The sequence below is a fragment of the Ursus americanus genome, chromosome 2 (genome assembly GCF_024610735.1).
Source record: "Ursus americanus isolate L20-20 chromosome 2, mUrsAme1.1.p, whole genome shotgun sequence".
Taxonomy (NCBI): domain Eukaryota; kingdom Metazoa; phylum Chordata; class Mammalia; order Carnivora; family Ursidae; genus Ursus; species Ursus americanus.
Genome location: NC_142128.1, coordinates 49,434,087 through 49,460,419, shown reverse-complemented (window position 1 = coordinate 49,460,419; position 26,333 = coordinate 49,434,087). Strand labels below are relative to the sequence as shown.

General features: G+C 44.4%; 1 long non-coding RNA gene across 2 annotated transcripts; it reads left to right on the top strand.

Annotated features, from left to right (window-relative positions):
• The first annotated feature begins 36 nt into the window (after nt 1-36).
• LOC148110626 (uncharacterized) lies at nt 37-24,377 on the top strand. Of its 2 annotated transcripts, none has more exons than XR_015721811.1 (4): nt 37-363; nt 4,203-4,380; nt 5,276-5,432; nt 23,590-24,377. It is a non-coding gene; the product is annotated as an uncharacterized LOC148110626 (long non-coding RNA). The 2 variants fall into 2 exon arrangements; XR_015721809.1 differs by lacking the exon at nt 23,590-24,377 and adding an exon at nt 7,853-12,691.
• The last annotated feature ends 1,956 nt before the right edge of the window (nt 24,378-26,333 follow it).

Genomic DNA, 26,333 nt, shown 5'->3' with positions numbered 1-26,333 from the left:
GCGCGGGGAGTACGCGGAAGTGGTAGCGCCCCCGCGTCGGGGGATCGCGTGGGTTGGGTTGGGTTTATTTTCTCTGCGCGTCTGGGGCGCGGTAGGCCCATAGTGTTGCAGGTTGCTGCACTCGCCAAGTGAGAGGATTTAGGGATGTTGGGGCCTGTACGTTCCCCTAGCTAATAAGTACTATTGTAGTCAGCTTTGGCGAGAGCGGGAAGGGACCCCAGCCCGCGAGGCGGCCGCACCCACCCTTGCCCGCACCCAGCCTCGCCCGCGGCTCCCGCCGGCCGGCCGCTGGGGCCCGCCTCGCGGTTGTTTCTGTGGGAGCAAGACCGCACCGCAGACATTTGAGAGTGTACACATCCCCAGGTACGCCCTCGAGGCCAGCCCTGGAGCGGGGTCGAGGCGGTGAGGTCGTGACAGGCCTGCAGGTGGGGTCGGTCTGAAGGGGTAGAACTTGCTTCTACCTGCTGTAAACTCGGCCGGAAGAGCCAACCCCACAAGGCCCGAAGGTCTCCAGTTTCAGCGTGTTCTAAGTGCGTCCCTCGCCCCTTTCTTCTGGATACCCCGCATACTACCAACGGTCGCCACCTCTGGGTCTCCCCTAGGATCTCTTCCATGAAAGAGGGTGCTTGGGAACCAAGTGTTTCCAAGTCAAGGTGTGGAAAGGTTGGAATCTCGGTGTCAGAAGGCTTTAGGCTGGATATTTTTCCTTTTCATTGTGTTGACTTATCCGTACAGCTAGAAGTGCTTTGACGACTCATAAAATCTTTATTGCTGTTTCAGCAATTTGCAGTCCTAGGCTTTCAACTTCTTCGGCACAAGAAGGGCTTATGTTTTAAAAAGTTTCTGGCATGTTGAGAGTAAAGGGCTTGTTTTGACTGAACATTGGAAGGAAGAAAGCAGGAAAGCAGTTCTGCATTAGTGAGGGGAGAATGTCCCCCTTGCTGCTGTAGACTGAGTGTGTGTGTCCTCCAATTCCTATGTTGAAACGTAGTCCCTAATGTGAGGGTATTTGGAAGTGGGTGGGGCCTTTGGGAGGTGATTAGGCCATGAGGGTGGGGTCCTCATGAATGGGATTAGTACCTTTATGAAAGACCCTAGAGAGCTCCCTTAGCCTTTCTGTGTATGAGGACACAGCAAAAAGACTGCAGTCTGTGAACCAGGAAGCAGGCTCTCATCAGACACTGAATCTGTTGGCACCTTGATCTTGACCTTCTCAGCTTCCAGAACTTAGAAAAATAAAAGTTTCGGGGCGCCTGGGTGGCACAGCGGTTAAGCGCCTGCCTTCCGCTCAGGGCGTGATCACGGCGTTATGGGATCGAGCCCCACATCAGGCTCCTCTGCTATGAGCCTGCTTCTTCCTCTCCCACTCCCCCTGCTTGTGTTCCCTCTCTTGCTGGCTGTCTCTCTCTCTGTCAAATAAATAAACAAAATCTTAAATAAAAAAAAAAGAAAAAGAAAAGTTTCTAGCTTATGGTATTTTTCCGTAGCCCCCGGAACCCAGTAAGATCTTAATATTTTCTAGGAAGGGGTTAGCCTGAGGTGGCAAAAGGAATGACTGAAGAACCGGAAGCATTAATTCAGGCCCCTCCCCCAGTTATCTCGGACAACATACAAGCACTTCACCACTTGGGCAGGACCTTTTAAAAATCTCATTACAGGTGAGGCCTTGGTGGGGGAATAAGGAGGTGGAGCTGGCTTAACCAGACTTTACTGAAAACAGAAAACCAGTGGAACAAAGATTACGAACAGGAGTGTGGACTGTAGCAAAACAGAACAGAAAGGGAGGGAAGAGGAGTGTCAGAAGAATGTGTGAATGATTAGTTCCTGTTGCCTAGCCCTCCGGAACTCTGGGTTCCTGACTTTTTTGTGAAGCCTGTTTCTCCAGCCCATGACTCTCTGAGCCCTTCCATTCTTCCGAGAAAAATCCTTTTCAGCAAGTCAGCCAGAGTCCGTTTCTGTGTCATGAAGAACCATTTACCTTGTTACAGGCTTCTCACAGGGCGTCCAAAGCCACATGCATTATCTTTCCCATCAGACCTTTATGCCTTTAAGTAAAGGACGTCATCTAAGTAATTACCTTAGCTAGAAATGTGGCTTCACTCCTTGGGCTTGGGAATCAGATAGAATCCCAGAATAGCCATTTATTTAGCTGTGTGATTCTGGGGGAAATTATATAAGTTCTCTGAAACTTGTTTTGCCCTTGTATATGCAGATTTGGTACACTGACACCTACTTTGCTTGCCTGTTAGGAAGATAGCAGCAGAGTCAGGGCCCACTGTAGGCACTCAATAAATTTTATTATTGCTGATTGTTGTTGATAGCCTCTCAAAACAGTCTCCTTACTAGTCCCTCTACCTTAGTTTAGACCTTAAGTATCCTCTGATCTGGACTATTACAGTAACCTTTGAACTGGTTTCTCTTTTAAAATTCATCGCCCAACTACCATCATCGTTACCTTTCTAAAGCAGACCTCTTTGATGGCTAAGATGAAGTCCAGACTCTCAAACATGGCATTTCAAGATCCTTAGCAGTCTAGCCTCAAACCACTTTCCCAGAATGCTCTCACTTAACATTAATTTAATAAACATAGAAGTGCCTCCTAGAGGCCAGACACTAATAGAGCTTACATTTTAATGGGGGGGAAACTATCAATAAAAACAAGATAATCACAAATCTTGACTGAGATTTCAATGAGGCGTGGGAAATTTCTGTCATCTCTTTTGTGGTTCTGCCTTTCCCACCATGAAAAAAGAGAATGTTTCAGGAAACCATTAGTTCTTTACTCTGAGTCCCAGAATGAGACACATGGCTTGGCAGATCCAAACCTGCTTTGCAATCGAGCTAAACTGGGCTGAATTCAACCAAGGTTAGCAAACCCTCCTAGCTCAGTCACAGCCAGCCTCCAGGCTTGTGTGTGGGGCATAAATATTTATTGTGACTGCGAGTTTGGGTTCGTTTGTTATTTTAGCAAAACTGGAATAATACAGAGAACCAAAAGCCCTTGCTTGTGGACTGAATGTGTGGGTAAGGAAAAGAAAGAAATCAAGGCTCCTGTTCTCAGCAACAGAATGGTGAAAGGCATGAATTATCAAGGTAGAGGAGATCCGTGGGGGAAGGAATTTGGGTAGAAGGATCAAGTTCAGTTTTGGACATCTGTAATCTGCGTAGGCTAGCTGCTGCTGGACAAATAACTTTAAAATAGGAATGGCTGAACGCAGTCGATTTTTCTTTTCTTGTTCACAAAAGAGTTCAATGTGGGTATTCAGTGGATAATATACATTTATTCATGAATGTAAGCCCTTTCTACCTTTTGATCTGCCAGGCTCTATGGCTTCATCTAGTTGCGTGGGAAGCTGGGAAATGCTTAGCTGGGTGCTTGAGGTGAAGAGGATTTGGGCAACAACCAGCCAGTCTCTCCAACTGCACCTTATTCTGGAATGTCCTTTAGCTATCTGGAAGATAAAGAGTTCCTGTAAGAGCCCGGCTCTCAGGTTTGATCTTGAGATATACTTTTGGAAATCAAAGACATACGGATGGTATTTAAAAATCACATGTAAAGAGAATAGAATGAAGTTTAGGACAGAGGTCTCTACTATTGGGCTTTTCAACATTTGGGGGTTTCAACAAAGGAGGAAGAGCTGACAATAGATCTGACAGCTTTCTCTTCCACCTTTGTTCATGTTCCTCATGCACCACGACTGCTCTCATTTCGCTCTCTTCCAGATTGTCCTTAATACCATCCCCTGCCCTTGGCAGATGACCACTGGCCCCTTCCTTTCCATAGCCCTAAAAATCCCAAACAACAATCTAGCCAGACTCATTCCTTTTTTTTTTTTTAAGATTTTATTTATTTATTTAACAGAGAGAGAGACAGCCAGCGAGAGAGGGAACACAAGCAGGGGAGTGGGAGAGGAAGAAGCAGGCTCCCAGTGGAGGAGCCTGATGTGGGGCTTGATCCCAGAACCCCGGGGTCACGCCCTGAGCCGAAGGCAGACGCTTAACGACTGAGCCACCCAGGCGCCCCTAGCCAGACTCATTCCTGGCTTTAATGAACATGGTCAGAAATGTTTGGCTGTTCATCAATGGTAGCTCACCAGGACTGTTCAGCTACACTACATTTCTTAAATTCTTGTATAATTGTGGCTATGTGAGTGAGTTTTCCCTAAAGGAATGTAAACAAAAGTGAGGTGTGTTCTTTCCAGAACTGACCTGTATTACTGCCTGCACTTGCCTTTCCCTCTGCTCTCAAACTGGAGTGGTGATGACTAGGATAACCTTGGGCAGCAGAGCTATTGTCGGCCTGGGTCCCTGCATGACTACATGGAAGAGAGCTGCTTGCCAACCTGGACTAGCTTCTGCAGAATGTCACATGAGCGAGAAGTAAGGGTTTACTTTGCGTGAGCCATTCCATTTGGTGTTCTATTTATTATAGCAGTTTAGACTATTCTAAATACATAGAAACTAGAACCAGGAGGGGTGCCTGAGTGGCTCAGCTGGTTAAGCATCCGACTCTTGGTTTTGGCTCAGGTCATGATTTCAGTGTCCTGAGATCAAGCCCCATGACAGCTCCATGCTGAGTGTGGAGCCTGCTTAAGATTCTCTTTCTCCCCCTGTGCCCTCCACCTGCCCCCCCCCACCCTGCTCACGTGCTCTCCCTCTTAAAAAAAAATTTAGAACCAGGAATGGAGGGCTGCCATAATAAAAATCCAGACTATGTAGCATTGATTTAGCAGTTGGGTAACATGTAGTAAGGCAGATCCCTGCCATGTGGGGGAAATATAGTTGGTGAAACACTGCCTGAGAGAACCAGGAAGGCAAATATAGATTCCTTGTGAACCTATAATTATGGGAGAAGAAGTTGGAAAGAACCAGAATTTTAGGGTGAGTTGGCAGCTGCTTGCTGCTTTTAGCAAGGTACAGGTCCAAACACTTTGGAGCTAGATGCTTTTGAGGATTCAGGATTTTTCTAAACTTAGAAAGTTAAGAGGGCATCTACTGTATAGTACAAAATGCCCCAGCAGCACCCCAAAATCAAACACATTCCTGTTTCTGCAGTGAGATGTATGATTATTTTCACACTAAGAAGGATACATAAATAGCTCACATCAATTTAGGTCAAGTTTCACCATCTCAGAGTTACAGGAATGAGCTACAGAAAAACTTCCATTTCCCAGAGCTTTTTGGGTTTCAGATTTATGGATAAGGGGTTGCAGACCTGAATTATAAGAGATGAATCCAAACAAGAGCTAACTCATTTTCTTTTCTTTTTTTTAAGATTTTTATTTATTTATTGATGAGAGACAGAAAGGCAGAGCGAGAAGCAGACTCCCCACTGAGCAGGGAACCCGATACGGGGCTCCATCCCGGGACTCTGGGATCATGACCTGGGCCGAAGGCAGATGCTTCACCGACTGAGCCACCCAGGTGCCCAGGTTTGTACATTTGAAATATTGAAATTAATTATCAACTTTTCTTCCAGAAAAAGTTCATGAATTTACACTTTTAGTCACGACAGTATATAAGAATGAGCATGTCTCACACTCAACCAGACAAAGGTGGGGCTGTGGTGTCAGACAGCTCCCGAGGAAACCTGGGGTGGTCACAGCCTCTGTGGTTCCAAGCTGCCACCCTGCCTTTCAGTCTCATGGGAGCAACATGGCATCCCCTCGTCTTGGCTCTCATTTCTTTTCTTTTCTTTTTTTTTTAAGGAGACTTTTTTTTTTAAAAGATTTTATTTATTTATTCGACAGAGATAGAGACAGCCAGCAAGAGAGGGAGCACAAGCAGGGGGAGTGGGAGAGGAAGAAGCAGGCTCATAGCAGAGGAGCCTGATGTGGGGCTCGATCCCATAACGCTGGGATCACGCCCTGAGCCGAAGGCAGACACTTAACCACTGTGCCACCCAGGCGCCCCTTGGCTCTCATTTCTTTACCTTTGTATACACCTGAGAATTATTATCCATCTACCTCTTTATTTGAATTTATTTTGTCTACTTCTAAAAGCTTTATGTAAATTGAGGATATCAGCAGTTTGCTTTCCTGTGTGACAAATATCTTTTTCCCAGTTTGTCAATGATTTTTAGACTGTATTGATTGATCAAAGCAAAATTTCATAAATTCATACTTTTGTGTGGTTAAATTTATCAAACTTCTGCCATTATAGCTTCTTGGTTTGGTGTCCTTCTTGGAAAAGCCTTTTCTACTCCAGGATCTAATGTAAATTATTCATGCTTTATTCACAAATTATATGGGTATATTTTTAAATTTTATTTTAATTTTTTTTTAGAGAGAGAGCAAGTGTGTATGTGAGGGGGGCAGGCAGAAGGAGGGAGAGAGAATCTTAGGCAGACTCTGTGCTGAGAGAGGAGCCTGACATGGGCCTTGATCTCATGACCTGAAGATCATGCTTGACCTGAGCTGAAATCAAGAGATCGTTAACTGATGGAGCCACCCAAGGGTCCCTATTTGGATGTATTTTATTCAAAATCTTTGATACACCTGTAATTATGTTGGTATAAACTATAAACCCAGCCTTATTTTTTCTAACAATTCTTCATTTTCCTCTACACTATTTTATTTACCCCACTGACTAGATTACCTATAAATCCCCTAATCAGAAACGACACCTTTATCATGAACTAAAATGGGTGCATATTTAGGTGTATTTCTGGATTTTCTCCTTTGTGCCACTGAGGTCTTTTTCTTATCCAGTAGTAAACAGTTTTAATCATGGCAGCACTATCTGGGTTTTCTGAAAAGTTATCTTTTTCATTGGTGTCCTCAGCATGGTCTGTAGAATTGGGGATGTGGAATCAGCCGGCAAGACTGGTGGTGCCAGGGCCGAGGAATTAGCTAGTGTGGCCAGGACGGCTAGGGCTGAGGACTTGACCTTTTGTGGTTGGCGTGTTTGGTGGGACCAGGGCCAGTGGCTCAGCCAGCACAGCTGGGGCTGCCAGGGCCACGGCCAAAAGGAGACTGTGTGAGTGGTCAGGAGATGGATTACCACTGGGGAAGTGGCTGAAAAAGTAAACATATTGAGAATAATGGAGTCCAGGTTTCTCGCCCTGTGGTGTTGGTGTGGAGTTGGAAATGTTTGTGAACTCGTGGTTTTCAATATGTGCACAGAGACTGACATGGACACAGATTGTAGGCAGTGTGTGCGTGTGTTCACATATTTTTAGCTCTGTCTCCGGTGAGAGTCTAGAACAACAATAGCCCAGTAGCAGTGGGCATAACCAGTGCCCAGATCTTGGGTTCTAAATCCTGGTTCCCCCTAAAGGGAACTGGGGATCTTTGGATAAATGGCTGATTCCAGATACGGAAAAAACAAGGGCAATGTGAGCTTCAAAGATATTTTTGTGCCAGAAAGTAAAAATTGTTCAAAGAATAATAAGGGGTATGTCATGAGGATGTAATAATCAGCCTAAGGGAGCTTACACCAGCTAAATCTGGAAAAATTCGAGCGTCAGACAAATAATAATAGTAACAAATACAATCCACTCAATGAAGTAGAAACCCGTGAGTCCATACTGCTATAAATAAATCCATGAATAAATAAATAAATGGGGGAGAAGAGAAGACTCTACTGCACAGTGTGATGCTAACTAGGGTGTGTAGAGGGAAGGAGAGAATGGGAAGCACCTTGCAGTCATTATAGTAATAATGGATTCAGGTAAGTTTCATTAATGGATGCCACAACCGCGGGTGAATGTTTGATGAGGAACAGAAGATTTACATCATTTCATAGGGGTCTCACTCAGACTATGTGTTAATTGTTTATGAATTCGTGCTAAATACTTCTCAGTTGATTTTACCATAGAGAATGCTGACAGACACTATCTTATAAATGTTAGACCACCACCAGTATTGGGACGAATGGACGTCGTGGACTTCCTGACTGGCTGCTGTTAGAAGAACATGGCATCACTTTTGGGGTATTGCTGCCAAGAATATATAATTTGCATGTAGTTACGGGGAAATAGCAGATAAATCCGCACTGAGGGCCTGTCTCAGTCAGCTTGGGCCACTGTAACAAACTACCATAGACTCAGTGGCTTAAGCGACAGATACTTATTTCTCACAGTTCTGGAGGCTGAGATCAGAATCCCAGCCCGGTCAGGTTCTAGTGAAGACTCTCCTCCTGGCTTGCAGATGGCCACCTGTTCACCGTGTCCTACCATGGCAGAGAGACTGAGAGACAGAGACAGAGAGACAAAGATGGAGAGAGAGAGAGAGAGAGAGAGAGAGAGAGAGAGAGAAGAATTTCTTCCTCTTGTTATAAGGACACTAATCCCATCATGAGATCCCAATACTCATGACGTCATCTAAACCTCACTAGAGAGGGGCTCCCAAAGGCCCCATCTCCCCATGGTAGATGGCTGATGATGGGTCACGTGGCTGGACCCTGAGGGTGGGCTCCAGGAGCCCAGAGTGACACCCCGCTGGCAGCCAACAAGGAAACAGGGACCTCAGCCCTACAACAGAAAGCAACTGATTTCTGCCACAACCTAGATGAACTCGAAGAGGACCCTGAGCTCCAGATGGGGCTGTAGACTCATCAACATCTTGGTTTAGCCTCACAAGAAAATACATTTCTGTTGTGTTTACGACCTCTACGCTGTGATACTCTGTTATGGCCGGCCAAGCAGATGAACACTGTGGGGTACGCAGTGGGGAGCCGACTAGCCTTATCTAAATAGTTAAAGTGCAGTCAAAGTGTGAGAATCTAGTTTTCAGTGGCTCTGTAGATAATGGCCCAGCTTCAGAATGAAGGAGGGACTGGGTGGAGTAAAATTTTGTTGTTGTTTTTCTTTTTTACATATCCAAAGAATGAGTCAGTCTCTCCAAAGAGCTCAGTTTTCTGAAAAGCTGAAGGCCTGTAAACACTTAATATTCTTTAAAAAATTATTTTGAACAGGCAACCATTTTTACATTCTTTGTTTTCTTTTTATTTTTAAACGTTCATAAACAGAATTAATGCACATTGTAAAAATCAAATGGGGGGAGGGGAGAGAGAGATCCAGAAAGGATGATCATGAAAATGCTGATTCATGTTTTGTCTGTACAAAGGCTGTCTCCTGCCTCAACTCGTCCTGTTCCCAGATACGATTTTAATAATTTCTCCCCCCTCCCCCCCCCGTGGTGGTGTCTCTATGTTTTTCAACAACACCTTTACACCATTTTTTTTTAAAGATTTTATTTATTTATTTAACAGAGGGAGAGAGAGCACAAACAGGGGGAGCAGGAGAAGGAGAAGCAGGCTCCTTGCTGAGCAGGGAGCCTGATGCGGGGCTCGATCCCAGGACCCCGGGATCACAACCTGAGCCGAAAGCAGAGCTGAAAGTAGACGTTTAACCGACTAAGCCACCCAGGCGCCCCCCCTTACACAATTTTAAAAATGTATCCACTTTATGCCTTGCTGGTCTATGATGGGAGAGGAGTTAGTTCACCTCCATCAACTCTGACTTCCCCACCCTCCAAAATGGTTCTAGCCCCAGTCTCATTCCTTTACTATGATTGGGCATCTTTAAGCAAAACATTTAAATCTCAACTTCCTTTTTTTAAAGATTTTATTTATTTATTTTAGAGCTAGAGAGTGAGAGTGAGCTGGGGGAGGAGCAGAGGGAGAGGGACAAGCAGACCCTGTGCCGAGCGTGGAGCCTCACACCGGGCTTGATCTCACCGCCCTGAGATCATGACCTGAGCTGAATGCCCGACTGAGCCACCCAGGTGCCCCTAAATCTCCACTTCTTATGATGCCAGTCCTAGATTACTTATTGACTTAAAAACAAGCAACAAAACCCCCACAAAAATAGTAAAATATAAAAACAAATTAATGGTTTATAGACCCTGAGAAAATTTTCAGCAAAGTACAAAAATTTAAAGCATTCCTTTTTTAATTTTGTAATTCTTTACTGTGGAATAGCTCAGAATGTCACTTCTGTTTTATTTTTTATTTTTTTAAAAGATTTTGTTTATTTATTTGACAGAGAGAAACACAGCGAGAGAGGGAACACAAGCAGGGGGAGTGGGAGAGGGAGAAGCAGGCTTCCCACTGAGCAGGGAGCCCGATGCGGGGCTCAATCCCAGGACCCTGGGATCACCCCCTGGGCTGAAGGCAGACGCTTAACGACTGAGCCACCCAGGCGCCCCATCACTTCTGTTTTAAATAAAATTGATAACTGAGCAAGAAAACATAATTTGGATTCTAAAAAACTTGCCTTAATAAAAATTCCTTAAACAGTGAAAAAAAATCAAATCTTTTCTTATTCCACAAACGAGATAGTATTTAATTTCCCACTGTGAACTGTAAATCTTGATACTTCTATTGCCTTCTGCCCTCTTTACCCCATATCCATTCCCCTACTTTTGACAGCTATCGATCTGCTTTGACCAGAGCCAGATTAGTAACATTCATACTTTGTTTTGAAACTATGGTTAATTTCCCCATAATTTATCTATAGTTCAATTCTACAAGTTGGAAGTCTAGTGTTCATATGATTATGATGGTGTAAATACTGTTTATGACAGAACCGAATATTGTGCTAGGTTTCTTATTTCAAGTCATGACCCCTATACCTCTTAATGGATTATGGTGCTAAACAGAATATAATGAACATACGTTAGTGTTCCTTTGTAACTCAGGATCGTAATTGTGAACCCTAAGTATTTTGCTTGCTATAATCTAGTGTTGTCTTTCTTCCAATATTAATAATAGCTATTATTGATTACCTACTAACTGTCAGGAATTCTGATATGCAATATTCTTATTTTAGCTTATTAACAATCCTTGAGTTTTACAGGTGAGAAAACACAAGGTAATTAGCTGGCAGGACTGGATTTGAATAGAAGATCGACACCAGGTTGGGTTGACCAACTCATCCCAGTTTGCCTGGGGCTTTCCAGTGTTAATGCTCAAAATCCTGAGCCCTGGGAATTGTCTCAGGCTCAGGGGAACTGAGATTGTTGGTCATCCGACAAGTCCAGAGTCTCTCTCTTTCTTGTTTTAAAATTATTAACAACAACAACAACAGCAACAACAGTAACCAGCCATGTTCATGGCTTGGGACCCACTGCTCTTCCGCAGGTAAGTTACATCATCTGCCGGTGGGCTGTCTGAACTTACCAAAGCCTGGACTGACGTCAGAATTGTAAACATCTGCGGCCTGTATGCCACTTATTGTTCAACATATTAGAAGATAGTCTTCTCCGCCGGTGTCTATTAGGATGGTAATTTTTCTGTGTGAAGCATACTTTAGGAACTCCCTTTGCTGGTTCTGCACCGTGTTCATACCTCCAGCACGGAGCACCTCAGAACTCACACCTTGACTTGCTTTTTTGTCTACGTACTTGCATGAGGGCTCATCTACTCCCATGACTGTAAATCTCATCCACGTGAACCACTGATTCCTACATATACATAGTCAGTGTGGATTCTCCCCCGAACTCCTGACACAGATGACCTCCTGGACCTCTCTTCTTAGAGGCAGAATAGTCATCTGAAACTTAAAATATCTCTAAGTGATTTGCTCATACTTCCCGGAAAAGTTGCTTCTCTCCGAGCCTTCTGCATTCCCAAATGGCAATTCCAGCCTTCCAGTTGTTCAGGTCAACAGGAGAGTCATCATCGACTCTTCTTTTAATGTTTTACACTGTTTAAAATCTGGCAAATCCTCCAAAATGCATCCAGAATCTGACTACCTCTCACTACCTTTGCCCTAAGAACACTCTGGTCCAAGCCAGGTCCCACTTGGTTTAGTGCCATAGCCTCTTAATTGGTCTTCTTAATTCCATTCTTGCCCATTGATGGTCTATTCTCCGTAAAAATCCAGAGTAAAAATCCTCTTAAAACACGTGTTGCATCGCTCTCAGCTCAAAGCCCACAGATTGCTCTCTGTCTCACCCGGAGGGAGAGCCCAGCACTCAGGAGGGTCTTGCGTTAGGTGATGCATGACCCCATCCCTGTCCTGTTTCTCTCTAGTCCTCTGGCTTCCCTGCTCCTTGGAAACGCCAGGTATGGTCTTTGTTATTCTCTTTGTCTGGAAAGTTAATCCCCTGATTACCTGGAAGCAGGCCCAACTCTATAATATGCAGGGCCCTGTACAAAATGGAAATGTGGGGCTTCTTACTCAAAATTCATGAAGGTTTTCAAAACTGGGACAGCAGAGCGTAAACCCAAATATGGGGCCCTTCTAAGCATGTGGCGCTTGTGAAAGTCTGAAGGTCTCTCTCCCTCAACAGCTTCAGGACTTCGTTCAAAAGTCATCTTCTCATTGAAGCCTCCTGTCCTGACCACCCTCTTCAAAACCTCAGCGCCTACCTCCCCACCTGAAGCTCCTTACATACCCTCCGTGATTTCCTTTTCCTATTGAGCTTTTCTTACCCGCAAACACATGTGCAGTTTACTTACTTATTTTGCATTTTCCGATCTCTCCTTGCATTTGAATAGGTGAGGTCTGGGGTTTTGGTTTGGTCGAAGTTGTATCCCTCCCGCACTCGGAACCATACCTGAAAGAAAGAATGAATGAATACATTGATTTTGTGGTCTTCTGGTAGAAATAGCCAAGCTTTTAAATTCATCCTTTAGAGCAAAAATCCTCTGGACTTGCAGTATTTGTATAAAAATAACACCTTGGGGCGCCTGGGTGGCTCAGTCGTTAAGCGTCTGCCTTGGGTTCAGGGCGTGATCCCGGCGTTCTGGGATCGAGCCCCACATCAGGCTCCTCCGCCAGGAGCCTGCTTCTTCCTCTCCCACTCCCCCTGCTTGTGTTCCCTCTCTCGCTGGCTGTCTCTCTGTCGAATAAATAAATAAAATATTAAAAAAAAAAATAACACCAGTCCCTGGCATTTCCTTCATTTTTTACCCAAGGACATGCTTGGACCACAGAACAGCTGGGCCATCTCGCCTTCCAGAATTTGGGCTCTCTGCATGCATGTTGGCCTGTGCACTTCTGCGTCTCCTTATACGGTTCTAAAGTTGCTGTTGTTTTGACTTCTTGGTTCTCTTTTCCTTCGAAAAGTAACATTATAGATAATATTATGGTTTGGAATTCAAGAGTTACAGAGTGAAAGGCCTTCTGTCTCTTGCCCTGTCACCTCATTCCCTTCCTCGGGAAAAACAAATATTATCTTTCAGGCCCTCCTGTGAATCCTCCCAGAGATACTCCATGCAGAGACTGTGCTAGTGAATACGAGTGTGATGCATAGGTTCGCCCCCTTTACTTTTCACCGAATGATTCGGTGACGAGTGTGATGCATAGGTTCGCCCCCTTTACTTTTCACCGAATGATTCGGTGACAGTGCACGAGAATGGGACCGTTTCTGTCTCCGTTTTGATCGAGGTTCTAAGACTCTGGTTGCAAACAATCCCTGTTTCTCAGGGAGCTGGCAGAGCACCTTTGCACTACTTGGAAAAGAGTACTGAGAACTGGTTTTCCAAGTCTCAAGCCTTCACCAATTAGGCTATAAAACAATTTGGAAAGGCGAAGGTGGAGTCAAGATTGACTAAGAGCTTTTGCCTTGGACTTTGAAGTCACACCCATTCCTACAGGGAAGCATGCTTTTCCCTCACCTTTAGCCTCTGGCTGAAGGTAGTTCTCAAAGGGAGGGGGATACCCCGCAGGGGACGTTGGCAATGTCTGCAGCCATTTGGAGCTGTCAGGATTGGGGAGATGCTGCAGGGCTCTGTGGGAGAGCTGTTGTTAAACGTGCTGTGCATGGGACCGTCTCCACAAGGAGCACCAAATCCAGGGCCTCCAATGTCACCAGTGTCGAGGTTGAGGAACACTGGCCCAAGAAGAGGGGTTTCTTTGGGACCACCTGAGGAGTGGTGAGATGTCTCTTGCAGTTGGTGGACACACGGCACCGTTCTTTGGCTCGCATGTGGAGGCTGAGGCTGGCTCGTTGTGCTCGTGGTAGAGAGGGGGAGGTGAGGTTGCTGAGCAGGTGGCAGCCTGGGCTCCCGCTGTGTTTGATAAAACGGTGCGTCAGGGATTCTTGCGGAACCAGATAAGGACTGTGATAGCAAAGCGGGACTGCCACCAGCAGAGAAGAGTGAGCTCAGGGTAAGAGGCTGGAGGGCACTGCCAGAAACCATGGAGTAAAGGAAGCGGTCAGAAGTACTTACTTATGCCAAGGGAGCCACAGGGGAGCTATCTCCAGCCCTGGGGGAGCTGTGGTATGTGATTGTCTTCGAAAAACCTCCCAAAGTACTTCAGCAGAAAGCCCGGCAAGCTTAGACAGCTCTCAGCATTATTAGTCACATGAGTTTGGCTGTCTCTGCAATGGCCCATAGAGAATACAACCCAAAGCTCACAAAAAAGACCCTGCTTGATTTGGCCCCTGCTGGCCTCTCCAATTTCATCTTCCATTGTTTTACTCAAGTCACGTAGACCTCAGGCCTTTGCGCTTGCTTTCCCCACCACCTGGCATGCCCTCCCCGCCACCTGGCATGCTCCCCACCACCTGGAATCTCCCCCCTGCCCGCACCTTTGCATCACTGTTTCCTCTCTTCATTTGAGTCTCTGTGCAAAAGTCATCATCTCAGGGAGGCCTTTCTTGAACAGCGCATCTAAAACAGGCAAATCTCTGCTTAGTATCTCCTATGCTTGCTTTATTTCTCTTCAGGGCCCTCAGTACCTGACCTTTTGTTACATGCATTCACTTCTCATCTCTCTCATCCATGATAATATCATAGCCCTACAGGAAGACACTTCGTCTTTATGTTCCCAGGACCTGGGGCCATTTCAGCATTTGGTAGGTGTCCAATAAATATTTGTCGAGTAAATCAATGAATGCATATCTGGGCAATGCCGCTGTGGTTTGCCCAGCTGTTTGAGCTGGCTTCAGGTCTGTTAGTGGAGTCTTAGCTCTGCTTGAAGGCAGGCTCTGCCGTCCCCAGCTCTGAGCCTGTCCATCCTCTGACACACTCTCCCCTATCACGCTCCCTAGCCCTGGAGCAAAAGACACCGGCTCACAGGAAGAGGAAGACCAGGCCAGCCCCTGCACTTAGCTTTTCAGGGAAAAAGCTAGCTAGGACCTTGACCGAAGACACCCCTCCCTGTTTAAAGATTCAAGTGAAAAGTTTGTGAATGAAAAGAGGGTAACGACTGGCTTCGTCCTTTTGTTTTTTTTAAGTCAAGAATGTCTGTGTCTTATTTACATTCTAGTTTGAGACAGATGTATTTTTAAATCAAAAATAGACATTTATTGTTGCTGTTTGGAAAAAGCGAAATGAGGGGCACAATGAAATAAGATTGTCCACAAATCTGTTATTCAGACGTTGTCATTATTATTTTAAAGATTTATTTTATTTATTTTAGAGAGAGAGACAGAGAGAACAGCAGGGAGAGAGGGAGGAGAGTCTGAAGCGGACTCCACCCTGAGCCCAACACAGGGCTTGATCTGATGACCCTGAGATCACAACCTGATCCAAAACCGAGAGTAGGATGCCTACCCAACTGCGCCATGCAGGCACCCCCAGACATAATTATTTTAATGTTCGGTTTACACTATTACTCTCTTGTTTTTTAAATGCATGCAGAAGAAAATATATGTGAAAATGACACCATATTAAACAATATATCAAAATGGCATATACTCACAAGTACCGCCACCTCATAATTTTATGGATGTATATTGTAACAGTGGGTGGAGGGAACCACTGTTAATTTTCTTCTAATTCCCTCCCAAAACAAAACAAAACAAAACCTATACACATGAATCTTAACTATCATCTATGGATTTATCTGCCTATCTAACATTGCACCTGTGTATCTATGAGTTAGTTTATCCAATATTTATTACCTTTCTATTTTTTTTGTATCTTTCTATCTTTCTACGTAATCTGTGTATCTATGTATTCATTCATCTGTCCTATCTTTCTATCATCTATGTATGTATGGGTCTTTCTCTATGCATTTATCTCTCTAGGTATCTATGTAGTCGAGGTAGCTATCTTTCTATTTATGCGTCTATCATATATCAGTGTGTTTATGTACCTACCAGTTATCCATATATTTATTGATCTGTCATCTATTTTTGTATCTCTCTCTATATGTACATATTATCTATTCACCACCCATCTATTTATGTATAAATATATATACATATGTGTGCACATACCCATTATCATCTGTCTCTGTTCCTATCTTTCGTTTTTATTTACACACAAGATTTTCGGCTCTGCGCACTTTGGCACCTTGTTTCCTTCACTTCGCGCATCTTAGAGACTTTCTGCTTGAGCACTTCAAGAGCTATTTTGGTCTCTTTGATGATGGCATTGTATTCATCATAGGGGTTTTAGTAATGCCTTTAGAATTTCTCTTGTCCTTATTTCATTGTGCTCTATAATGTACATAATATGTGCACATGCATGTGTGCGCGCGCACACACACACACACACACACACACACTTTAGATACTGCCCGTGTCAAGAAATAGAACACTGCTACCACCCAAAGGTCCCCAGTAGATTCCTACTCAATTACAGCTTTACCCCTACCAACTAGAAGCCACTTCATCTTGATCATTGTGATAACAATTTTCTTGCATTTAAAAAATTTTACCATCTGTGGGTGCATTTCCAAATAAGACGGTTTATTTTTCTGTTTATGAACTTTAGTCAGATGAACCGTACTTTATGGATTTTGTTGTTTCTTTCTTCTTTTGCTCAATGTTATATTTACGAGGTTTACACATGGTGGCATGTAGCTGAGTATATTCATTTTCATTGCTCTGTAGTAGTATTTCATTGTATAACTAAATCCCACTTTTAGAAAAATCAGTTCTAATGATGGTGGACATTTGGAGTGTTTCCAGTTTGGGCCTACTGTCAAAAAATGCTTTTATGGACATGCTTATAGATGTATTTTGATTTTCATGTGCACCAGTCCTTAAAGATATCTTTCTAGGACTTGAAGTTCTAGGTCATGGGTGCATCAACTTCACTAGGTAGGGCTGGACTGTTTCTAAATATTAGCAGCCATTCCTCCCCACACCCCCAAGCAGTGGAGATTTCCCATTGCTCAGCAATCTTGCCAACAATTGGTGTCACCAGGCATTTAAATATTTTTACAAGTTTCCTGCTGATGGTCAATCTAGTCTCTCTCTCCTTCTCTCCCCTCTTAATTTTGTTTGTTTTCTTGCTATTACGAACACTGTAAGGAACCCAACCTCATAGACTATCCTGGCAAGCGTTGGTAAATATGCCTATAGTATGTCTCCTTCTTAGTGAAATGCTAAGTCAAGGTACTGTAAATGTTGATAGCTACGGTCAAATATTCCTCCCCAAGAGCTCTTCAGTTTATGTTCCCACAGTAGAAAACAGGAGCCTATTTCCCCACATTTTCAACAACACTGGCTGTCATCCAATATTAAGTGTTTGTCAGTGTCATGGGTATTTCATTTTTGTTTTGATTTGCACTTATCTGGTTGTTAGAAAGTTTTAACATGTATTCATTTGGATTTAATGGCTGAAATTTTTTTTTCTTTAAAAAACTGCCAGTTCTGATCTTTAGCTCATTTCCATACTGGATTGTCATTTTTTTCTTATTAACTAATATAGGCTTTTTATCACTTAAGGAAATTAGCCCTTTGCTGCCATATATTGTTGTAAAGATCTTTTTTCATTTAACACCAGTCTTTGGGCTTTTTTCAGGCTGCTTCCATTCCGTAAAAAAATTGTGTATTTAAAATTACCAGTTGTCTGCTTTCCGACCTCTAGGTTTTTATATCCTTCTTAGGAAGGCCTTGTTCCTACCTGCACTCATGCTTTCTTTTTGAAATTTTATGGTTTATTTTATGTTCAACTCCTTGATACATGTTAAATCTTTGGTAATTTGGGTTTAAATCTTTGAGGCACCAAAAAGGAAGGACTGCAGCAAGAATCTAGCTTTTCCTTGCTAACAGTTTGTCAGTGGGTCCATGTTTTTCCTCCTTGTTTAGAATGTCACCTTTACCAGAAAATAAAATGCCATATGTATTTGGGTCTATTTTGAAATTCTCTATTTTGTTTCACTGATGTCTATTTTTTGCCCCCAGTATTAAAACAGTTTTAAATTTTGCTCACTGCCTGGGTTTTACTGAGCAAAGGCATTTTTTTTTTCCTTAACCAAAAAGTCAAAGCCAAACATAGGCACAAAACTAGGAGTGCACCTGAGCAAGGTTGTGTGGGAAAAATGTTACTGTGTGGCTATTGGCACAGAGGATAGTGGGCTGTAGGTCCCAGGGGTACAAAGGTATAATGTTCTCGTAGATTCTTGATTAGGAAGAAGTGCTCTGTATACACACAAAACTGCAAGTTAGGCAAATAACATATATTAGGCCCAGTATCTTAGGGCAAAGTCTGATTTCATTTGAAATAGTAGTGTACCTAGTGACTAGTTGATTAGTTATTCTTTATTTAAATGGTTAACAGTGCAACCAAGCTGCAGGCATCTGGTTTCCCATGGCTGTGGGAGGGAGGTGAGCCATGACCTACTTCACAGAAATGGGAACTGATGTAGTGAAACTCTGGCTATCTCATACCCTCAAGAAATGGCTCTGTTTTCTGGGAAGAATAAGGCCTTTAAATAATACAGTATACTTTATTTTTATTATTTTGAATGGCGACCTCTGTCAAATGCATGAGAGCCGTCCCTGTCTTATTTCTAGGGTTTTCATTACTGGCGTTCAGGCACAATTGTTCAATCAATCAGGTAGGACAGGCAAGCAGCAATTCCCAGGGCCAGCTGATCCTTCTGTCCTTTCCTGGAGCAACCACTTCTGGACCCTTTCTATATTTGATTTTTCTGATGGTTTCTTCCTTATCTCTGTGTATTATGTGTGTGTGCTGCTCCTTGAGATATCAGTTTTAGACATTGCTTCTTGAAGGTACGCATGCTATGACAGTTGATTTTCATCACCCTGTACCCACCCCCTCTCCACCCTGTACAGTTAAGTATCCTTCCTCCTCCTTCCGTGATGGCCTGTGTGCTGTGTGCTCCCGCCCCCTCTGCTGGGACTCCTTAGGCCCCTCGTTGTCATGTCACTCTTCTGAATCTTGGCTCTGCAGGACATCCATGCCCAGGGCTTAGCGTTGCTGGTCCCAGGATATTCCTGGAAATTCCACTGTGGCCTGTGTGCAAGTCCTGTGTGCCTCCCCCCACCCTGCAGAATGCTCCAGGCGCTGGGGCCTGACTGCCCCTACTTCTCTCTCCTCCTCTTTGCTGGTGCCCTTACTTTATCAGTGACCCTCTTTCCACAGCTGCCACTTGTCAGGTTCTGGGCCATCACTATTTTCCTAACCTTTGTCCCCAAGGCTCTGTGCTTGGCCTTAAGATCCATTTTGAACATGATCAGGCCCTTCCGGTGCTCAGCGCCTGGGGAGTGATCTCATCTCAGAAGGCATCTGCTTGGCTCACTCAGCATCATGCTCAGATGTGTGAGGTGTGACAAGCAGCACCCCGGGTGTCCCTGGTGACCCTGGACTGTCATCAATCGTGTGGGAACACCTGTGGAAGGGAGGGAGGTGGATGGCTGTGAGAAAGCAGCCTCATGGGCAGATGCTTGATGGATTATACTAAGCTGCAGCCCCTCAGAGGGGCGGATGGGGTGTGGGGTCCTAGGTTGGAAGTGGGAGGGGTACCAGGTGGGGTTTCCAAGGGGAGCTCCCAGGGCACACCTCCTTTCTAGGGACCGGCAGGCCTGCTCTATAGGCCACTTTGAGCCATTCCCAGAGGTTATGGAAGGATCAGAAGAAGGGGAGGCCCACGCGGCCTCCAAGAGACTCACAGTTCAGGAAGCGAGAAAGACTCGTAAATAAGTAATGACAGCACAGGTGTTAAATGCTCTGGGACGATGCTTTGAGAATGCAGACTCGAAGCACCCTAACAGCCCTCTCTCCTGACTTTCTCATCCCTCAGGTGGTAAAAGCCCAAGGCTTGCAAAACCAGTTTTCAGGAACCTCCTTTCCAGGCCAGCTTCACTATGTGGGAGTGGTTGGTACTCAGCAAAAAGACAGTAACATTTATTGCCTCTGGGAGGAACTGGTGGCTGGAAGCAGGAGTGGAAGGAGAGGACTTCCACCTGTGAATGTTTGGATTTGAAACCTCTGTTACCCATAAGCATAAATGTACTTAAAAATACAGCCAAGAATTACCAAAAACACTTTTCAAAGTATCAGGTGGGGGACCTTATAAGGGGAGGCAGTGTTGCAGAAAGGAGGAACTGAATGAACAGACTCAGGGTCCGGGCACCGTGCAAGATTATCAGGGGAGACTAACATCTGCAGGCACCTTATCTGCACCAGTGTAGACAGGGTGGGAAGGGTATGATTGGCTATTTCCCAAGACAGGTGGTCTGCTGTGTTGCAGGTCCACACAGCTCACTGTGCATGTATGTTTGCATATGCAGGTGTGTGCATGCGTGTGTGTGTGTGTGTGTGTGTGTGTGAGGTTAGCAACCACTGATAGCTCAATGCCCATGTCAGTTACTGCATCAGGAGTCACAAAATGATGATACGCTAATCCAATCACTCCTTCTTCACTTATTAGTTTGAATGTGTCTATTAAAAGAAACTTCCTTCTACTATTTGGTTCCCTAATGATTCAATTCATACAGGAAAGGCAGAACAAATGTCTGATTCTTTCTCTTTGTTTACCATTTCTCAATAATATGTTCTTCTCTTATCTACCAAAGGTGATCAAAAAGGTTTTTTTTTTTTTAATCAAATAGGGTTTTTAAAAAGTAATTTAAACCCATGGATCTAAATATAGTGGATGCATTGCAATTGATTGCAAGTGTGGTTCTTACTGATGCTCTGGTTGTTACTTCTTCACCAGTGAATGCCCCTGAATCCCGTTTATATAACCCTAATTGTCATTTTCTGCAAGGTATTATGCATTCATTATTATCTTTCCTGCCTCAGACCTGGAATCAGCCATTTCTTCAAGAAGCCATGATTTCTTTCTTTCTTTTCTTTTAAAGTAGGCTCTACACCCAGTGTGGAGCCCAACGTGGGGCTTGAACTGACGACCCCTGATCAAGACCTAAGCTGAGATCAAAAGTTGGACACTTAACCAACTGAGCCACCCAGGTGCCCCAGCCATGGTTTCTTTTAATGATGAATTTATTTCAGGCAATATTGGCACTAAACGTGTTCACTGATACTGAGTTGACCATTATTTCTTGGCCTTTTCAGTGGACAGAGCAAGGGAATATTTTCGATAAGATAGCTCACAAGTTAATACTCATACTTCTCTATTTCAAACTCAGCATCACAGGATTTTAACTTAGCTCCTTATATTTGTGTCGCCTTTCTTTGTCACCAAGAACCCTGGTTCTCAAGAAGGGTGGGGATATGACGTAAGCACTCGTTTGCCATTCATACGCTTCACATGTAAGAGTCTCGCTGTCAGTCAAGTTCTGTTAAATATTTCGGCCTGATCTCAAAGATGCTGTGTGGAATTAAGGGAGGGGTCTTTATTCAGGCCTCTAAACAGTAGAAGAAGGTTAGAAACAGATCGTCCTGCCTCCCTGAGGCCAGCGTGTTGGCAGGATCCTGGGATTTGGGGAAGTGGTTTGGACCCATAGAAGTGGTTGGTGGCGAGGCTGTGGCAGTTCATGAAGCAACAGAGATTGTTGGTCTGGAATTGGGTGACAAGGCGATGAGACCAAAGTTCTTCCCAGATATACTCTATGGAAACTTTTTATTATATAGGTGAGGGCCTTCGAGCCAGGAGACATTTGGATTCCAGTTATAGTAAGCATTATGCTGTAGGTATTTGCCAAACAGCCACAGACCGGGCATCTCACTTGGTCCTGACAACCGTGTGGGATTCAGATACTCTGTACCTGTCTGCCACCCGATTCTTACAAAGCACTCTTACTTGTAGTCTCTCATTCAAGGGTCACATCCCATCACAGGAATAACACGAAGTTTTATTCCCTTACAATTAAATCGGTTTAACATATTTACGTCTCTGAACGTGAACTCTGCTTTCCTATTCCCTATACCTCTGCTTTGGTGGTTATCTTGGACAAAATCTCTTTTCCTGTCCTGTTTCTAGTCTGGACTCCTGTTTAATCCCCATAGCTCCGCACAGAGGGCCTCTGCCGCCTTCCTTTGGGCCAGGGTGTGCATTCAAGCAGCACCAGCCTGGAGAAAGGGGTTTCTCAGATGGTGTGAGGGGCATGGCTCACTCTTCTTTTCTCTTCTGGGGGGGTGACTGGAGCCCCACTTCAATGTGCAGGGCCTCAGGAACACCCCCAAAACATGGAGGCATCTGCATCTACTCCTAGGGTTTGCTGCTGTTTCTCAAGGAGAAAATAAAACATGCCTTTCCTCTCCCCCACTTCTCAAAGTTTTATTCTTACCTAACCAATCTTCCTTCCCCTCTTGGAAGGAGAGAGGACATTTTCTGTCTGATGCAGGACAAACAGTGGGAGATCTTAGATTTTGCTTTAGGGCATATTTATGGATTTTTAGTTACATGCCAGTGAGCTGCATTTTCTAAATTAATCTACATTTAGGATAAGCCCTAAAACGAACTGATTTTTGAAGAGGGGCAGACAGCAAAGGTGTGGTGGCTGACATGCTCCTGGAGCTACTAAGAACTTTTTACAATAGCCTTCATTTTGAGGAAGACAGGAGAAGAAAACTCTCCATTCGACATGTCTGATCCTCCTGGGGGGCTCCTCATCCTCCCAGATGTGGGGAGGACAGCCAAGGTGGAATCCGAGGTGCCATGTTGGGACACAGGGACACCGTACAGGTTGCCTCTTCTCTATATACTTTATATATATGGAGGGGGGGCAGTACGGAGGGCTTTGGAGAGAAGGACCCTTGTGGTTGGGTAGTGCTCTCCCAATTTCAACATCCCCATTTGTATCCTCTGTAGAAGATCATATAATCTGGAAAACTCAGAGTGACGCCACTCAGGACATTTGTGAGGGTGACAGCAGCCCTTCATCATGCGGCGCTGCCGGCCCCCAGCCTGACTGGTGGAGCGCTGAAGCCGGTGGATCCCCACCTGCCTTGCTCAGCTTCCACCAAACATGGGACTCACAAGTTCGCGGGAGGAGCCACTTTTGCTTTCCAAAGCAGGGGGTTGCCAAGTAGAGGCCAGCAGTCAGGGACAACTGGGAGGAAAGGAATCTACCTTTGTAACAGTGAAAACCAAAAACTTCGGGAAAGGAAAGAGGGACTAGGGAAATTAAAAAAAGACCACAAATTGTAGAATGTGGAGGAAGACAGGAGTGTTTGTTTGCAGAGAGAGCTTTCAAGGGCATTAAAGATGGAAGAGGCAGGGCCCTCCTGCTAAACAGAGTTGCTTGTCACTCTGTGCCACCTTGTGGCCACTGTATCACTTCCGTCAACCGCTCCACCTCACTCCCTTGATATCCTTGATATTGCCTATTACCGGCACCTTTGAAAGTCACTTGGGTTGTGCCCACAAGCAGCGCCTAATTTCAGTGGTGGGTCTCAGGGCACTGATTTCTTTACCCCCACCGCGTCCTTGGCAGCACCGAAGGATCTGATGGCGGGATACTGACAGCTGTGGGAGAGACGGATGGGGGACAGATGGGGAGCTCGGCATCTCTTCCTCCGCAGCCACTGCAGATGCTAAGAGGGCCACAGAGGAACTCGTGTGGGGGGATTTCCGGCATTATGATGACGACTCACATCCATCCCTGTGCTGCAGTAGAGATGAAAACGGATTCTGATGTTTTCCCTGAAGTTTAAGCAAAAGCTTGCTGGACACCAAGGACATCCTGTGGCAAGAAAGTGATGAGAGAAAAACTCTCTAAAGGCCTGGTATATACACGGGAAGATGTTTTAGATTTCTTTCTCAGTCAACATGACTGTATGGAAACTCTATTTAAACCCAAAGCCTGATTTATAGCCCGCTGTGCACACGTGGTACATCTGCTTCGTGGATAGTAGCCTAGAGGAAAACCATCTTGTCCTTGAGATATTGATCAGTGCTCCCACTCCCTGCATTCTTTTGTGATAAAACTCATAATTCCTGCCTTTATGCTAATCTATAATCTTTTGAGCTTTTACAAGATGTAAAAAAGTATACATAACTGTCTAAAAACTCGTCATTCTCCAGAGTACTTTCTTCCTGCGAAGAGTGTGTTTCCTGGGCAGCTGTCCTAACTTGGGCTTAAATAAAACTCTCTTTCTTACTTTTAGAGATTCTAAAAGGTTTGATAATTTGGTATCAACAAAAGGAAGAAGTATGAGACATAGCCATGCCTCACTGTCCATACCCAAAGAATGATTCTGTCAGAGATGCTCACACTGCTGTGGTTTGGGATCATGGCTTGATAATAGTGATACTTCATACATATACAGCACTTTCAAAGCCCGGTCCTATTTTAAGCACTTTTTGTATTATTGACCCATTTAATATTCACAACAACCCTATGAAGTTGGTTCCATTCTAGCTCCTTTTACAGACAAGGAGACTGAGACTGAGTAACTTGCTTGGGGTTGCCCAGATAGTGGGTGCCCAGATGGGATTGAAATCCAGTTTTGCTCGTGACCCCCAGCATGCACTCTCTCCCTTGCACCTGCATTCTGTTTAGGACCCGGAGTGCGGATCTGCCTGTGACCTTTGGTGCTTCTTCGGGGTACCCTATTGTTTCTAGAGTAGTCTGCCCTACACAGCTGTGTCCCCTGATCAGGTGCTTTTGAGAGAAGGACTTCACTTCAACTCTCTCCATTCATCTTTTTGTTCTCCTCCAATACCTCTTTTCCAAACCCTCAGATGATACTGATTCAGGAATAAATGGGGAAGTCCAGAATATTTGGCATTTTAAAAAAGAATGGAAGAGCAGGAGTTAGGGAAGGTAATTCCTATTCAATTCTTTCCTCCCAAAGACTTAGCAGGCAGAGAGCCATTTAGAAGGATACAAGGTAAAATCAAAGAACAGCACACACCAACCTGTCCATGTGGCAGAATGATACTGAGATCTTAAGACCAGTAGATCTGGGGTCTACAAGTTAAGTCTTGCTCATACCTTCAAGTGGCTTGAATGCCTGCAATAGAATCCTCTAAATACTAACAGATAGAATGACTTAAAACATCAGTAAGGTGGATCAGCTGTACAAAAAGGGGAAGGGAAGAGTCAGGAAACCGTAGAAGCTAGACAGCTGCCGTGTTAGTTGTTAGAAAATTAAAGACAGCCAGTGTTTCCAGCACTCTTCGCTCTGCTATCCAATTTCAGAGCTCTATAATGAAGACATTCAAAAATGAAATGAGAAATTCCCAAGGAGCAAATGGAGAAGAAACAGGGCAGAGCTGCTCAAGGAAGTGAAAATAGTTATAGTAACACTGGTTTCATAAGACAGACTGTGAAGGTAAGGCATTGGTATAGCTCCATAATGGAAAAGAGAGACCTTTCCTTTCACTAATAATGTACCTGGAAAAATAATTCTATATATAGTAAGCTCAGAATTATGACAGCCTCTGTGGAAATCAGAAACAAACTTGGAAAAGAAGTAAGAACAGTATAATAATGTGAGCCGTGGGATATGACTTTGGTGAAACAGATGCAAAGCCTCTGGGAGAAAAGGACATCCAGCCGGATATACTGTCAGAAGAGAAGGGAGTGGGTGAGCACAGTGATTTGCAAAGTACAACGATGTCACACATGCAGGGCTTTAAAAAAAAAAAAAAAAAACCATTACTGTATTCCTCTCAGAACAGTATGCTTTCAGAAAAGACAAAGTCTGCACTGTTTAGAAGCAAAATGCCAGGGGCGCCTGGGTGGCACAGTGGTTAAGCGTCTGCCTTCGGCTCAGGGCGTGATCCCTGCGTTGTGGGATCGAGCCCCACATCAGGCTCCTCTGCTATGAGCCTGCTTCTTCCTCTCCCACTTCCCCTGCTTGTGTTCCCTCTCTCACTGGTTGTCTCTATCTCTGTCGAATAAATAAATAAAATCTTAAAAAAAAAAAAAAGAAGCAAAATGCCACATTTCAGGTGCATTTAACGAAAGAAACTGAAGCGAATCTAAAATAATTCTGATAAAGGATTGACCATATTCTGAGATTGTTCTGCTGAAGCTTCTTGGGGACAGTATCTTACACGCTCTGAGTATTGATGGATGAGAATTCCTTCCTAAGCATTCAGGCATCTTTGCATCCTTTTTCTATGGAGTTGAGTCCAGTCAACCCTAAGCCTGACAAACATACGGCCTGGATTTTCAGGGGCAGGACTAACTTAAATCAGCCTAGACTTTCTCCACAAGTAAGCAGCTTTTCATTTTTATTATTATCATTTTTCCCCCATGTATCCTGAGGTTGGGCCAGAAAACAGTCATTCTACCCACAGAGCAGAAGCTTAGAGA